At 37.7% G+C, this 17,413-nt stretch overlaps 1 protein-coding gene across 10 annotated transcripts in view; it reads right to left on the reverse strand.

Moving 5' to 3' along the window:
- The window catches only part of LRRC4C (leucine rich repeat containing 4C), a 1,285,379-nt gene that overhangs the window by 342,215 nt on the left and 925,751 nt on the right, over positions 1 to 17,413 (reverse strand). The window lies entirely within an intron of this gene.

Here is a 17,413-nt window from a genome sequence, read left to right on the forward strand (position 1 = left end):
TAGATTCACTACTGTCACTGTGATAGAAAATGTTCCATGATTTTATTTATGTAATCATATTTATCCTTATGATGTAAGGATAATTAATTTCAGCTAACAAATTAATAAATTCTTACAATTCCCACCAATTCTAAGGACTGAGGACTTACCCAAATCATTCTCCTAAATCAGGAAAGAGACTCATTCAGGCTAGCTCTCAAATGCACTGTTTTCCAGCTATATCACCAGGTCTCCCATTTGAGAACAAGATTGCTAACATATTTTAATCTAGAATTTTAAGCAGGAAGATGAATGCCTCTGCTTGGCATTGTTAGACAGTTAAAAATAGTCTATATAGTTCATTAGTCTATATTTATCACCTGCCTCTTAGTAAGTTCTAAAGAAAGAGATGGTACCATTTCTCATAACTAGTATTGACGGAGATTATAGCAAACCAGGTACATGTCTGGAGAATATCCCCTTTTTACTTCTTCCTGCATAATTTTGTACGACATCAACAGGGTCCCATGCAAGAAATGAAAAAGAATGTTCAGATAAGGACATACGCAGCTCTGAGAATCCAACCCAATTTCCCTTCCGCATAAAATTACCTCTAACATAAAGCTAAAAATAAAGTTCTAATGTAAAAAAAAAAAGGCTGGAATTGGCATAGGACCCTTTAGCCATATTTTAATTACTCCTCAGCTGTATATGAAGGGTCTCTTGTTTCTAACTCACAAGAGGATTTGTCAAAGAGTGGCAAGTAGATACTGTGCACTATTTATTAAGAACTCACACTGCCCAGAGAATTGTATAGAGAAGGGCACTGTCCCTTAAGCGGGCCAGAATGAAAACTGGTCAATTGCTGCACATTGCCGACCAGCACAGAACATGGCTGTGTCATGGTCAGTTCCTGAGACCTGTTCACACTAGGTCTGGCTTGACTTCCTGGGATGATCGAGATTCAGCTTCCAAATTTAATAAAATCATGTATTTCCTCTGAGAATTCTAGGAGGTCTCTCTTCAAAGCATATATCTTGAGAGTCACGGACATGCATAACTGATTGGCAGAAAACACAACATGCTAATGTATATGTGAAATCATTGACATAACACCATGCTCATTCTCATTTAACTTAGATTCACCGCCATGTCAAGGGGAGTGGGATAACAAAAGACGTCAAAAGGATAACTTTTCCAGGGTTCTGTTCAATAATGTCTACTCAGGGGGTATTAATCCAGGAAAGCAGACTGTCAAATAGGAAAGGAAGATGGTACAGATTTGTAAAGTCTGGGGAAACAAAGACTAAATAAGGGTACAATGGAAATTTCACAAGGTTATATTATGCGTGTGGGAAGACAGAGGTGGGTAACCTCCTCTTCAAACTTCTTTGCGGCTGGGTGTTTCAAGGATGACTTCCACTTTCTGGAAGACCCAGTCAGACCACAGTGACACAGGACCACGAGGGGCCACTCATCTTTGTACATGAGCTCTATCTACATGAAGCCTGAAAAAGCAGCAGTTTCTGGGACTATGAAATCAGACTGACTTTATTTTATTTTTTATAGAGTTAGATTGGTCGGGATTTTTTAAATAAATATTGCCTACTTATTATGTATTTATTATTACTATTTTTTTTTAAATGGAGGAACTGGGGATTGAACCCAGGACCTTGTGTGTGCTAAGCCCCTGCTTCACCACTGAGCCACACCCACCCTTCCAGACTAATTTTAGATTAAACCTCAGTTAAGGGCTTTACTAATTTATGGACTCTAGACATAAGCATCACTGAAATGTAGTACACTTTATCTTTTGGAGGACACAGTGTTTTCCTTCCAGCAGGGCTGTTGCTAGGATTAGGTGGTATTTGTGCGGTGCACCTAAGACATAAATGTTCAGCTTATTATAACTCTCCCCTCTCTTTGTACCCTTCTTCAAATTAATATCATATTTATCTTGTAGTGGCTCTAGATGCTTTGCTTTATTATCGGCTGCTTTTCTTGTGCATTCAGTGTATATTGATGGTATACACTCAAACCAGGAATAGGAGTTATTGGCATTTTTATAACACCCATTGATATGAAGATAATTTGCTGTTTAAAGGCAGAAATATTCAAGCCAAATCCACTGTTTCTATAAAGACACATGCATAAGCAGGAGAGACAAGGAGACAACCAACATTAGCAAAGTCTATGACCATTTGTAGAGTGCAGAAAATGTACATTTCCCCCGCGTGGAAAATAATAAAACTTTAGTTCACTTATGGGGACAAAAGGAGCAATCAATGTCCAAAACTAATCATGCTAGCTCTGATAAAAAGCAACTCAGACAGGAAAAATTGACAAAATATCTGCATAGCTTGCACTGCACATGTAATTTAATTTAGAAAAAAAGGTCCATTAGACAAGAAGCATGATAATATAATAGTAAAGATGATGAGTCATTTAATATATTCTTAATGAAGAGCGAGTGATAAGGAAGAGTCAGCTTGGAGGCTGGGCTTTTAGCAGTCAGCTCTTTTTTTGAAGATTATGATGTTTTAGAGAGTTGCTATTCATGTTTACTCACTCACTTATTCATTTCATTCATTCATTCACCCACTCATCCAGTAAGTATTGATTATATATTATATGCCAAATACTGGGGCAGAAACAATGAAAGGACATATATGCCCATTGCCCTCATGAAATGCACAGCACAGTAGAAGAAGCAGAAAATTATAGAAGTAAACAAATGCATGAGTGGGATTATTTTTTCCCATTGTAGTAAAAGCATTTGCAGGAAACAGGGTGATGAGCTAGTGAAGAATTGAGGGACACTATTTAGGTTGGAGTAGGCAAAAAAAAAAGCCTCTTCTGAAAAGATGCATGCATGCTGATTCCTGAGGGAGTCGAAAGAGTAAGCCATGCAAAGCCATGGAAGTGAGCTTCTCAGCTACATGGGAGAAGTTAGAGAAACACCAGAGACCAGAATGGCTTAAGACTTGTGAGCAAGACAGAGAATGCTCTTAGGTTAATCTGGAGAGGTGGGCACCTTCCCCGGAATCCTTTTTACTATCACGGTGGCACGTGGGGTCTGTGGAAAGAGGAAGCTGTAGGGAGGCTGCTGGAGCTGTCCAGCTGAGAGAAGGTGATGATGATGTGAACGAGGGTGGTGAGAGTGGAGAGGGATTCTAGAGCAGAACAAAGTTTTACTCGCAAAACGATCAGGATTGTGTGATTTGGAGAAAGAGAGATCAAAGATGCTGTCTTTGTATGGAAAGAATGGGGCTGCACTTGCTGAAATGTTAACTGAACAGCAGAGAAACAAACAGGAAGAGCAGGAATGAAGTAAGAACTCCTTTTGGACATCTCTGGTTTGATAGGCATGACACACCACCAAAATGGGCTTCCCCAAACGGTACATTGCTTTTTGTGGTGATGGAGGATATAACCAGCTATGTTGTCTTACAGGGCTCCTTTTGGAAAAAACGATTTACATTTGGGAAATAGTTTGGTTTTTAAAAAATGTTTGGTCTGATACCTTGGGGCATAGTCCATCTGATTGGCCAGGAAGCCACTGAGGCTCCCGATTTTGTTTATGAATTAACGTTCTTCATAAACCAAATCAGGAAACCAGACACAGACAAACATATCTGCCTAGAGTTCAGAGAAGCCTTATAAAGCCAGAAGTCACCCTTAGTACTAGGAAACATAGAAAGAAGCTGCAAAATGTTGGGAAAAAAATCACTAGACAAAAAGTCCACCCTAGGGTTCAATCTAAGATCATCCATTTATAAGACCCATAACTCCTCAAGGAGTCCTCGGTTTCCTTACCTGTAAACCAGACATAAACTCCTATCCCATTGTGCTGTTTTAAGGTTTAAGGAAGAATGATGTAAAAATATGTAAAAATGCTAAAGAACTATAGATACACTTAAGATAGTTCGTTGAAACAATGTTCTGGGCTCTGTCAAATCTTCGTCCCTAAAGACACAAAGCCGATTACTGTATTATCTTCTTCATTCATTTTGCCCACATGATCTCCATTTAGAGTTTCCAAAGGAATACTGCAGACCACAAGCTGTCGTCTTCATTTGGAACTTCATTTATTCCAAATTTCTGATGAATTGATAATTATCCCACCTCATCAGGCAGTTTGTATTTCAACAAACCTTTCCAAGTTCTGTGATTTATTAAAATGGATAGACTTCTGAAGAGAATTTCATTTGGAATATTTCCACAGAAAACTAAATTCTTAGGAATGGCTTTGGGCACGGAGAAGAAAATGATGGGATGTGTTGACATGCAGTGTTTCTCTTTCAGAAGTGCCTTCAGAACTTCGGTTTGAAATCAGGATAGTATTGTCATAGCAGGGCAAACAGATGGTAAACATTACCATCAAAAACAAGACCAAAACAGTGCTTGCTTATAATCAGGGTTCTTGGTCTATACACATGACCTATGTCATCCAGGAAATGACACTCATCACACTCAAAAATCCTACAATTAAAGCTGAGAAGTTGGATTGTTTCAACAAGAAGAAGAGAACAGTGCAGTGACATCCACAGTGAAAATGAAGTGCTTATTGCTTTATTCAAAATGAACTGAGGCTGTTTTCATTCTGAGTAAGCTAAGCCTGGATAAATAACCACTTAGGATGCTCAAGCAGGGTGTTGGCAAAGGTGAGTACTAGCTGGATTCTTCTCTAGGTCCACAAATTGTCTTATTTCCTAGGTCCAAATTTTGAATTGCATGCTGGCATTAGCTTTTCCAAGTTAGGATTTTTTTCTTTTTTGGGGTAGGTAGATAGCAAATGTTATCTACAGAAGATTCCTTTCTCGTTGACTCTATTGAATGACCCAGTGGGGAGGGGGGAATGCAGGAAGAAACATATGAGAAACAGTGCATCAGGAAAATATCCCATCTGTAGACAAAGAAGCAGGTGACAGGGACATAGGTTTGCAATTCCTCTCATGTTCTATATCTGCCAAGAATAGCTGAAACCATGTTGTTAACTCCCAGATCTTCCCTTACTCTACTCAACTATCATTGTCCTCCCGACCCTAAAGTTATTTATATTGCCTAGAGAAAAAAAAAATCTCCAAGCGCTGACATTTTTCTTAAATATGGTTATCAATGATACTTAAAAGAGTTGAAATGCAATAGTTGGTTTTACTAGAAGAATTCTCCTTCCGATGTGGTGTTCAGAAGTATTAATGGCATTTATGACTTCACACAAAATAACATGGATTAATCATACTCCACATCAGTTTGCAAAGTTGAAGCCCAGCATACCTCAGATGAAGAGAGAGAACATCGAAATGGAAGGTTAACCTTACACTCTATAGTGATACGCAAATTCTCAAGAAGTGGTTTAATCGAACCCTACATCTCAAGCCTGACTCTCGAGGTCCTGGTCAAGTAGGGCTTGGTTCCGAGCTCTCCTGTTGCTCTTCACTCTGTCCTTAAATGCACTTGTCAGTTGTCATCTGTTTAATACCAACTCTACATGGAAGCCTCCCACATTTATATTCAGCTCTGACCTTTCTCCAGACTCCAATATTCAAATGCCTAATATCATCTTCACGTGCATGTCCTTCAGATCTCTCAAACTGATCTGTACCCACCACTCTGTACCCAGTTACTCAAAACAGAGTCCAACTTTGTTCTTTCCTTCACCTTCATCTAGTCCATTAGCAAATGCTATTAATTATATTAGTCCTCATATCACAGAAACATCTCAAATGCCACCTCTTTTCTCCATTTCCACTAATATCCCTGTGGTCCAAGTCATATAACCTCTTCCATGGAATTCTGTGGTTATCTCTTAACTTTTTGCTCCATTCCAACTCTTACTCTCCTTTAATGTATTTGATCCAGAAAGCAGCAACAGCCCTTTTCTTATGATATGCATTGGCTCTCCCACAGGGAATTCTAATTTGAAAAGATACATGTACCCCAATGTTCATAGTAGCACAATATACAATAGCCAAGTAATGGAAGCAACCTAAATGTCCACTGACAGAGGACTGGATGAAGAAGCTGTGGTGTATTTATACAATGGAATACTACTCAGCCATAAAAAAGAATAAAATAATGCCATTTCCAGTATCATGGATGGATCTGGAGATTGTCATTCTAAGAGAAGAAAGCCAGAAAGAGAAAGAAAAAATGCTATATGATATCACTCATATATGGAATCTAAAAAAAAAGAAAAAAGAAGACACTAATGGACTTATCTACAAAACAGAAACAGACTCACAGACATAGTAAACAGATTTATGGTTACCAGGGGAAAAGGGGGTGGGAAGGGATAAATTGGGAGTTTGAGATTTGCAAATATTAACTACTATATATAAAATAGATAAAAACCAAATTTCTTCTATAGCACAGGGAACTATATTCAATATCTTGTAGCAACCTATAATGAAAAAGAATATGAAAATGAATATACATATGTAAATGTATGACTGAAACATTATGCTGTACACCAGAAATTGACACATTGTAACTGACTATACTTCCATTTTAAAAAAAATGCATTGGCTCTCATCACTCCCTTACTTCAATGGCTCTCCATTACTTTCTCCATTGCTTTCATAACTTGTCTGGGTGGTCCTGCATGAAAGACCCCTGTACTGTTCAGTACAATGATCCTTAGCTTAAATTCAAATCTAATTCAACTGAAATTAAATAAAATTTAAAAATTAAGTCATTCAGCTTTTCTAGCCACATTTCAGATACTCAGTAGCCCCAGGTGGCTAGTGGCCACCATCAAGGCAGAAAGTCGTAGGGGAAAATGCTGGTACCAGCTGCTGCTAAGCTCCTCAGACTCACACAATCCCCTGTTCTCCACTTCACATGCATGTGGCTCACCACTTTCTAGCCACATTGCTTTTCAGACTCCTGACCAGGCCAAGCTCTTTATCACTTCCGAGCCTTTACACAGGCTTTCTTCTGTGCGTGGGATATTCTCTCTGTTGATTGTGTGGGTAGTTTATTTTCATCATTTACATTTTCGCTTAAAATCTACCTCTGCAGAGAAGACCTCCTTGACCGCCCTACCCAAAGTGGATCTCCCTTTGTTGGCATCTAGCTTAACTTCTTATTTATTAATTATATGATTCTCATTACAACGTGAAAAAATAATTTACGTATCTCTTATCTTTGTTGCTCTGTGTCTTCCTCATGAGAACAGACGCTTTAGGGAAATGGATTTTATGCTTAGCTTGCTTCCCACTGAATAACCACAGCCTCGCACAATTCCTGACACAGAGGAAGAGCTCAATAAATAAGTATTGATGAAGTGAAAGGAAGGCAAGATTTTAGCTGTTCCTAGTGGATACACAGAGGTCTCACTTTAACAATTGTTCATAAATATATACAATTTTGTTCAGTTCAATTACATATTTCACGTCACATGGAGGCTTGCCACTTATATACATGTTATTAGTGTATGTTCACAAAATAAGCATTTCCCAAATTAACCTCTATAGAAATATAGCTGTACAGTAAACATCAGTTTTCCTTATAATTGGTTTGTTAGTTTTTAATCTTTGAGAGTATTTAATTACGGAGACAATGCTACAGTCTCTCTCACTGCTTTTTTTTTTTATTGTGGGAAAATATGCATAATGTGAAATGTACCATTTTAACCATTTTCAAGTGTGTGTAGTTCTGTGGCATAAAGTACATTCACATTATTGTCCAAACATCATCACTATCCATCTCCAGAATTTTTTATCTTCCTCAGCTGAAACTCTGTACCCATGAAACACAAACTCTCTATTCCCACTGTCCTCAGCCCTTGACAATCACTATTCCATTATCTGTCTCTGTGAATTTGATTACTCTGTGAACCCCATATAAGAAGAATCACTGTTTTCCTTTTGTGACTAGCTTATTACACTCTGAATAATGTCTTCAAGGTTCATTCGTGTTGTAGCCTGTGTCAAAAATTCCTTCCTTTTAAAGGCTGCGTGGTATTCTATTGTATGTAAATACTGCATTGTTTATTCATCTGCAGATGGAACATGGGTTGCTTCCACTTTTTGGCTGTTGTGCACAGTGCTGTTATGAGTGTAAGTACACAAATATGTCCTCAAAACCCCGCTTTCAGTTATTTTGTGTGTATACTTAAAGGTAAGATTGCTGGACCATATGGTAATTCTATGTTTAAATTTTTGAGAAATCATTAAAATGACTCTCACAGTGGCTGCACCACTTTGCATTCTTACCAGCAATACACAAGGGTTCTGATTCTTGCATATCCTTATCAACATTGGTTATTTTCTGTTTTTTTTTTATAATAGCCATTCCAATGCATATGAATTGATAACTTATTATGGTTTTGATTTGCATTTCCCTAATGATGAATGGTGTTGAGTATCTTTTTGTGCACTTTCTGGTCACTCATTTGTTTCCTCTGGAGAAATGTCTGCTCAGGTTCTTTGCCCATTTTTAAATCAGTTTGTTCGTTTTTGTTGTTGTTGTTGAATTGTAGGACTTCTTTATATGTTCTGAATATCAGTCACTTAACAGATTTATTATTTGCAAATACCCCCCCCCATTTTGTGGTTTATAACAGCTTTTAATATATGCTGATAGTTACACCATAGACATGTAAAATATAGTAAGTAGAACGCTGTTCATATATTCTTGCATTTCCTTGAAAGGAAATGCGTTTTACTCAGATAAAAAGGGGGTTAACACTGCCCTGGGGTCTCCCTTTTCTTGCCTTTTATTCCTCCCTTTGGGAAGAAGGCTGATTTATCTGACTGATGAATCAGTGCATATCTAACACCCATTCTTGCTGGGCTGGAATCAATAACTTAAAATCCACATACACATGTGTTTTCCCTTTATCTGTGCATTAAGTGCCTGCCAAACTGGAGAATCAGTTTCTGATATTCATGTTTCCCCTTCAGGTGGGTCTTGATTTGGGGGAAGTAGAAATAAGCCCCATTTTTCACTGTATACAAAACAATGGATTCCAATCTAGCTTTAATAGCAATAAAGCTGATATTTTGATCACTACCTAATGGCACTTTCTGTTTCTTGCTTGATTCAGAATCCAGATGGGAAGGGATGTGATTAATTATCACTCTCAAAATCCCTAACAAGTAACACTGAAGTAAGGCTTTTTCCTATTCTTGCCTTGTTATCCCAGTCTCACTGCTGCTGATGCTAAGTTTCCTGCAAATCTTTATTGGTGCAATATCAATGTCACACAGGACCAGAAAAAAATAATTCCTGCCACTTCAAATGTTCAAGCTGAGTCTTGATGATTTTATATCAGGTACTCTGTGGAGAAGATTCCCACAATAGAGAGAGCCAGACTAGATGACAATGGAGTTATTTTTCTACACAAGCTTATTGAATGTTATGAAATTACAATTAAAATTGTGATCATCAGCCAAGAGCTAAGAGAGTCTCTCTTACCTTCTTACTGAATATATATCTGTGTGTGTATATATATATATAAATGTCTCTTCATTTTCTTAAAGCTTTAGTGTGAAATCCCTACTATGAATAACTATTAAAATTGTTATTATAAAGTATATGGTAAAGTTTGGGAGATTAGAGAAGAAAACATAAATTCAGAGATCAGGAAGTTGGGTATTATTAGTGTAGACTGTGATGATATTTTGTATTTTTTAATGGTGAGGGAAGCTTTTGAAAACAAAGAGAGCAAGGATAATTATGTTTGGTTCACTTCTGTATTCCCAGATCCTTGCAAAGTGCCTGGAATAAAGTTGAAGCTCAATCCATCCATTCATTCATTCATTCACCAAAAAAAAAAAAAACCTTTATTTGAATCCTACTGTGGACCAGTTGTTTTCCTTGGCCCTGCAGATAGTAGGGTGAAAAGAAACAGATGTGGTCCTGCCCTTATGGAACCTACTAAGCATAAATCAAATGATTACAAAGACACACAGAAACTTTCAACTGTGAGAAGTAATGTGAGAGAAAAGTTAGGAATTGCCATAGTCGATTAAATAGGGAGGTCATATCTAAGGTAGGTCGAGGAAGGCGTCCCTGAGGACATGAAATTGAGCTGAAATGTAAAGAGTGCATAGGGGTTAGTTGTGTGAAGAGGGAAATTCAGAAGGAAATTATTGCAAGAAGAGGCATGGCAGAAGACAAAGGCCTGTTGAAGGAGAAAAACTTGAGGGAATGGAAAAAAGCCAGTGTGTGTTGAACAGAGAGAGAAATTAAGATCAAGAAAGGGGCTGGACAGCAGCAAATCCACAATTCTATTTTTTAAGAAGCATAAAAAACCCTAATGCCTAGAAATGAATCGAATGGAAGATGTGAAAAACCTCTAGACTGAAAACTAAAAAAAATAATTGAGATAAATCAAGGTACACCTAAATGGATGGAGGGATATTTTTTATGTACTAGAAGATTCGGCATTGTAGGATATACATCCTCTTCAAGTGGTTCTATAGAGTCAATAAAATCCCAAAGGAAATTTTAGCAATTTATGTTGAGATGGGAAAGCTGATTCTAAAATGCCCGTGGAAATGCAAATGCAAAGCAGTTATAGAACAAACCATACATGCTGTAGTGCCAGATACCAAAATTGATTATAAAGCCATAGAAGTTAAAACACGGTGATATTGGTGGAGGTACAGACCATTAGACCAATTGGTCAGTGAGTCCAGAATAGACTCACACATAAACAATCACTTGATTCATAACAAAAGGAGTATTTCAGTGGTGTAGGGAAAGGCACAGTCCTTTGATAAATGATGACAGGTCAGTTGTATGGAAGAAGTTTCTTGAACCATATTACCTGCCTTATAGAGAAAAAAAATAGAAAACAAACTATAGTCCCAGGTGGGGTTTTGATCTAATTGTGAAAGGCAAAACAATAAAGATTTTAGGAAAAAAAATAGACTATTACTCTATTTTGAGTAGATAAAGATTTAAGAAATAGATCACAGAAAAGACTAACCACAAAAAAGGCTAAATCAGAATACATTTAAAAAATGATTATTATTCATCAAAATGCACCATTATGAGAGTGAAGAGGAAAGGCACAGACTGGGAAAGGATTCTGCAATATGTGTTTTCAACAAAGGACTCCTAGCCAGAATAAATGGAAAAAAAAAAAAAAGCAACAACCCTTAAATCCATTTGAAACTGCCAAAAATACAATAGAAAAATTGAGCAAAAAGCTTGGGCAGGCACTACATAAAGAGGGTATCCAAATAGTCAATAAACAAATGAAAGGCACTCAACTTCATTAGTCACTGGGGAAATACAAATTAAGACCCAATTTGATATTACTGCATAGCCACTGTTAAAATGAACAGAAAATACCAAGTGTCAGGAAAGTGAAACACTGAAATAATGCTGGTGGGAGTGTAAACTGGCATTTTGGAAAAAAATCAGAAATCTATGCTAAAGCAGACATATACACGCCCTCTATCTAGACATAAACCTCACAGAATGGCATAGGTTTATTTACCAAGAGACACATACAAGAATGCTCACAGCAGCATTATTTGGAATGGTTAAAATCTGCAAACAACCCATATTTCCATCAACAGCACAGAGGATTTAAAAAGTGTGGTATATCTGTACAATGAATTTCACATGGCAACAGAATAAATCGTGTGTCAGTATACATAACAATGTATGGTGTTGGTGCAAGAATAAAATAGACCAATTGATGGAACAGAGGAATTAGGGCAGAAATAAACCAATGGACATAATCAACTTATGTATGATGAAGAGCTATTTCAGTGTAGTGGGAACAAGTTAATTTTGAACAAAAGGCAGCAGATTTATAAATTATACACCATAAATGTCCATTTATAGAAAGTGGGAAGACAGGCAACACTCCTATGCTACTGTGCATTTGCAGAGGTCAAGACAGGCGTCCCCCTTGTGGAGTGGTGACCAAAGTGTGCAGGAAGGACACATCTAGGTACAAGAAATGTTTTGTTTCTTCATTCTAGGAACCTGCTTCGTGGGTTCATTGACTTCATGAATATTAATCGAGCTGCACACCTAAGGTTGGCACACATTTCTGTAATGTGTTGTACTTGACTGACATGTGTGCTTACAAATTTACAGAAAGATATAAGTTGAAATTGAAAGCAGGGGCAGGCAAAGCATAGTCTTAAAACCCATTATAACTTTATCTTTAAGAAAAAGAGGAAAGAGTTGAAGGATTTTGATCAGGAGTGGTGATATGATCAGATGGCGGTGGTGAGAAAAATGGAAACATATGGACAGAACAGGGATGTTTGGTGGGTTAAAGCAAGAGGGTTTGCGGATGGAGTCCATATGTGGGGAGGCAAAGAGCAGGAAGTTGTCCTGATCCCCCATCTTAGGGTTGCACAAATGGAGGGATGGCAGCATCATACTCTTTGAATTCAAATTATGAGTTTCAAAATTTTTGGAAAATAAAATAACGAGTTGGCCTTTAGAAAAATTAAATATGAACTGCAACTGAACCATCTAAATGGATGTTGAGAAGACAGTTCAATATAGAGGTCTACAGTACAAACAGAAGTCAGTGCTAGAATTACATATTCGTAAATTATCTGTCTATGGATGACGGTCAAATTGCATAGGGAGAATATAAATAACATGAGAAATGTAGAAGGTTTAGGATTGAGACTTGGGGAACTTCAACCACAAATGGCACAGCAGAGTGAGATAAGCAAGTAAATAAGACGGAAATGTGGTCAGGTGGTCAGCATGCACAAGATCGTGGGTTCAATCCCCAGCACCTCCACTAAAAAAGAAAAAGATTATTAGTCAGACAGAATAAAAATGGAGTCAGGGGGACCATAGAAAGTAAGAAAAGGAATTTTAAAAAAGGGAAACCCCAGCAATGTTAGCTGTCGTTGAGAGGTCAAGAAAGAAAGGGGAAATTGAGACTGTATACTTATTGAGCAGAGTAATTGTTGAATGAATAAATTAATGAAGTTATATTTTCTGTAAAGATAACAGGGTAAAAGTAAACCACTGATTTAGGAAACACTGTATTGAAATAGCCAGAAGTAAAACAATACATAATTCACACAGTGGAGAATGGCTCCAACCTTGAATTTCTCTATACGTTGTCTTTCTAGTAACCCGGTGTTGCTCATCGTCCAAAACCTCACTAAAGAAAGAGGTTCCAGCTTGACATTGCAGAATCTGATCTTTGAGATGTCTGCTTACAATTCTGCTTCAGTTGACTAAAATAAGCTTTATTTATCAAAATACATTGTATTTTTAAAATTTAAAGCAAAGACTCAAAGTGTTTGTTTTAACATCCTGAAGCAACCAATTTTTAGTAGAGCAATTTAAAAAAAATGTGGAACTTTGGTTGAACATTCCAGACTAGGCATATTAAAAAGCAAATGCCAAGAATTAGGATCATTCTTAAAATATTTTTTAAGCTGCAAGTTTTCAGACTTTACTAGAATGCTAAAATTCTGATTTCTGCAATTCACATTTTACTATCCTATTAATCAGGATGTTCAATCATCCAGAAATATTGTCCCCAAGTGTTACCTCCAATAAACAGTCTTATAATGTAAAAAATAAATAATAGTTGATAGGATGTCATAGTACTTAAGAACACAGTATTAGAATCAGAAAGGTGTGGTTTTAAATCCTAATAGTCTCATTTTATATTAGATACATGCTACACCCAGGTTCTCTCAGAATGAATGGGCTCACTAGTGGGACGTATCCCATAAATCTAAGGGGAGTTAATGCAAAGTAGTTGCACAGGGCCCTGTGCTCAGAGAGCATTCAGTGAGCATAGTTGTTATTATTGCTACCAACTAAGAATGAACACCAACAACACCAACTAGGATCTCATGGATTTGTCCATGCAGTCAAAAACAACTTAGGAAGGGCATATCAATCATACGGAACTGTGTTAGGGTGGGTGCTGTGGAAGACACAGTGATGAATGACATAAGGCCCCTGTCCTTAAGATGCTTATAATATAGACAGACAACTAAAAATATACACAAATAGTGACTATCATACTAGAATGGTAAGAAACGGCCTATACTGAAGGGAAAGATAGAATAGGGGAATTTAGAGACGCCAAAGACCCGTAGCTTCTGAACACTTGGAGAAAGTTCCATTGCCAGAGACAAATGTAGCAGAGTCACAAGTGCAGAATGAGTTGGGGTGGAGGGGGTCGGGGAGGCTCTGTATGACTCCTGACTGTCATTTGTTGGCAGTGCGACTCATGTGGAGTCACTTGAACGTTCAGTGACTCAGTGCTTTCATCCAAAAAGTGGGATTTCTAATAATTTCTAGTGGATGAATGAGGTAGTATATTTAAAGCATATAAAAGAGTACTTGACACAGAGTGAGTCACCCTTCAATGTCAACGGGCAACTTTACTGGGTATATAGAGCCCACCAGACAACTGCCTGCCCTTTATGTGTTACCTGCCCTTTCTCTTTGGGTGAGTTCTTTTGAGCCAAGGTAATGGAGAATTATTCTACCCATCTCACCTCTCCCACCCCGACTGATCAAAAATGCTAGTTGGGTCAATTTGAATCAAGATTACTGCTATTTGGATCAATGGATCAGAATAGAGAGCCCAGAAATAAACTCACACACCTATGGTCAACTAATCTCCAACTAAGGAGGCAAGAATATACAACAGAGAAAAGACAGTCTCTTCTACTAGTGCTGTTGGGAAAGCTGGATAGTTGCACGTAAATCAATGGAATTAGAACACTGCTTCACACCACACGTGAAAATAAACTCAAAATGGCTTAAGACTTAAACATAAGATACCATAAATCTCTTCTAGAACATAGGCAAAACATTCTCTGATATAAATTGTAGCAATGTTCTCCTGGGCAGTCTACTAAGGCAAAAGAAATAAAGCAAAAATAAATAAATGGGACCTAATTAAACTTTTGAGTTTTCCATAGCAAAGAAAACATAAACAAAATGAAAATACAACCTATGGACTGGGAGAAAACATTTGCAAATGATGCAACCAAAATGGGCTTAATTTCCAGAATATACAAACAGCTTATATGGCTCGATAACAAAACAAGCAAACAAACAAACAAAACAAACAAAACCAAACCAGTCCAAACATGAGCAGAAGAGCTAAACAAGCATTGCTCCAACAAAGATATACAAATGGCCTATAGGCACAGGAAAAAATGCTCAATATTGTTAATTATCAAAGAAATGCAAATCTAAACTACAATGAGGTATCACCTCACACCAGTCAGAATAGCCATCATTAGAAAGTCCACAAATGATAAAAGCTGGAGAGGGTGTGGAGAAAAACTCCTACACTGTTGGTAGGAATGTAGTTTGATGCAGCCATTATGGAAGACAGTACAGAGACTCCTTAAACAACTGAAAATAGATTTACCTATGATCCAGCAATCCCACTCCTGGGCATATATCTGGAGGAAAGTCTAATTTGAAAAGATCCACCCACCTCAATATTCATGGCCACACTATTCACAATAGCCAAGACATGGAAGCAACCTAAATGTCCATTGGCAGATGACTGGACAAAGAAGTTGTGGTATATTTATACAATGGAATACTACTCAGCCATAAAAAAGAACAAAATAATGCCATTTCCAGTATCATGGATGGATCTGCAGATCATCATTCTAAGAGAAGAAAGCCAGAAAGAAAATGAAAAATATCATGTGATATCACTCATGTGTGGAATCTAAAAAAAAAAAAAGACACAGATGAATTTATTTACAAAACAAAAACAGACATTGAAAACAAACATATGGTTACCTAGGGGGAAAGTGAAAGGGGGTAGGGAGGGACAAATTAGGAGATACAAACTACTATATATAAAATAGATCAAGAACAAGGTCCTACTCTATGGCACAGGGAACTACATTCAATACCTTATAATGAAAAAGAATATTAAAAGGAATATATGTGTGTGTGTGTAAATGAATCACAATGCTGTACACCAGAAATTAACACAGCATTGTAAATTGATTATACTTCAGTTAAAAAAAAAAGTTTACAGGGATTTGGAATTGTGACTAAATGAGAGCTGAGTCCATCTACAAGTGAGAAGAGACCTGTTTCATGTTTCCCTGTGAACCAAGAAACCGTGGGCAGCATATTCTGCGAATTAGACTCCACAACTATTTAGACCTCAGTTCTAGTTCTTTCCTTAACGAATTGAATGCGGTGAAGACAGTTTAACTCCCCTTCTTTTGCCTAAGGGAATATGAATTAATTTCCGTCACTAACAACCAGAAAGCTACTAAGTCAAGATGGCATATGAACTCTGTTTCAGAAAACAGGAATAAGGTGAAGCAAAAAAAGGGAAGGTAAAAACAATGAAATGACAGCTGAATCCTCTCGATCAAAGAGACTCATTATATATAATTCACTTCAGTGTATCTTGACAACATGGTAGAGAAAAGAAGGGAGTAAAGAAACTTATAAACGTAGTTAAGGGTTCAGATCATGAACAGTCTGGGATGGCATGGTTAAATATTTGCTTTGATTTATAGAGCATCTAATATAAGCTAAGCAGAGTTTGCATTTCAAACGATGGCTATCTTATTGATTCATACAAAGTTATTTGTTTTAGGATAATTAGAACATTCTCTAGGTCAGAAAACCCTAGCTTGGCTTACCTGTATCTGGTAGGAGTGACTTAATGTTCTGAATTTGGGGACTTGGGAACTCCACTCCCAAAACAACAGGAGATCCCAACTAATTCATGTGGGTCTTGACAGAAAAGCCAGTTCAACATGCTTATGTTCCTTTGTGTGTCCCTTCTCTGGGCAGCACTGCATCCCTTTGATTCTCTTTCTCGGCTGGCCTCTGAGAGAAGGGAGAATTGACCTCAAAGGTTAAATTCATTATCACTCTCTGGGAGCTGGACAATATTTCAGGTTGTTTTCTGTCCTTGCTCTCTGTCCTGCCCTCCAGCCCCTGCTTAAGGAGGAGGATTTGCACAGCTGCATGTCTATCCCTTTCTTTCACACAAGGGTATGGGATTCACTCTCTGTTCAGAAAGGCATGGCCAGAGGGGCTATCTCAGTATCAGTCACACGTGAGCATTCAGGATACAGGGCAAGATATTCCAATCATAATCATGGCATCTCTCCTGCTGGGAGAACGCGTGGGTAGAGGAACCTAGAACTCTGAGTGACTCCTGGTTCCTCATCCTTAGCCACGTGGCTGTGGACATAAGACTCCACCTCTTGGAGTCTTTCATCCCCTCAATTGCAAAATGGTGACAATAAACATCCCTGCCTCCAAAGCTTACTCTGAGTATCAACGAATACGTACGTAAGGAGAGTGCCTGGCACCGCGCAGTGATTCACTAAGTGTTCATAAGACTTTGAGGAATGTGTGCTAATGACTTAGGGCTACTGGTTATGAACCCGAATAAATGAAAATCATGGTCCAACCATGCATAATATAGGTGAACTAAGGAAATTACTTAGCTGAGTCT

This window comes from Vicugna pacos, chromosome 10 (assembly GCF_048564905.1).
Source record: "Vicugna pacos chromosome 10, VicPac4, whole genome shotgun sequence".
Taxonomy (NCBI): domain Eukaryota; kingdom Metazoa; phylum Chordata; class Mammalia; order Artiodactyla; family Camelidae; genus Vicugna; species Vicugna pacos.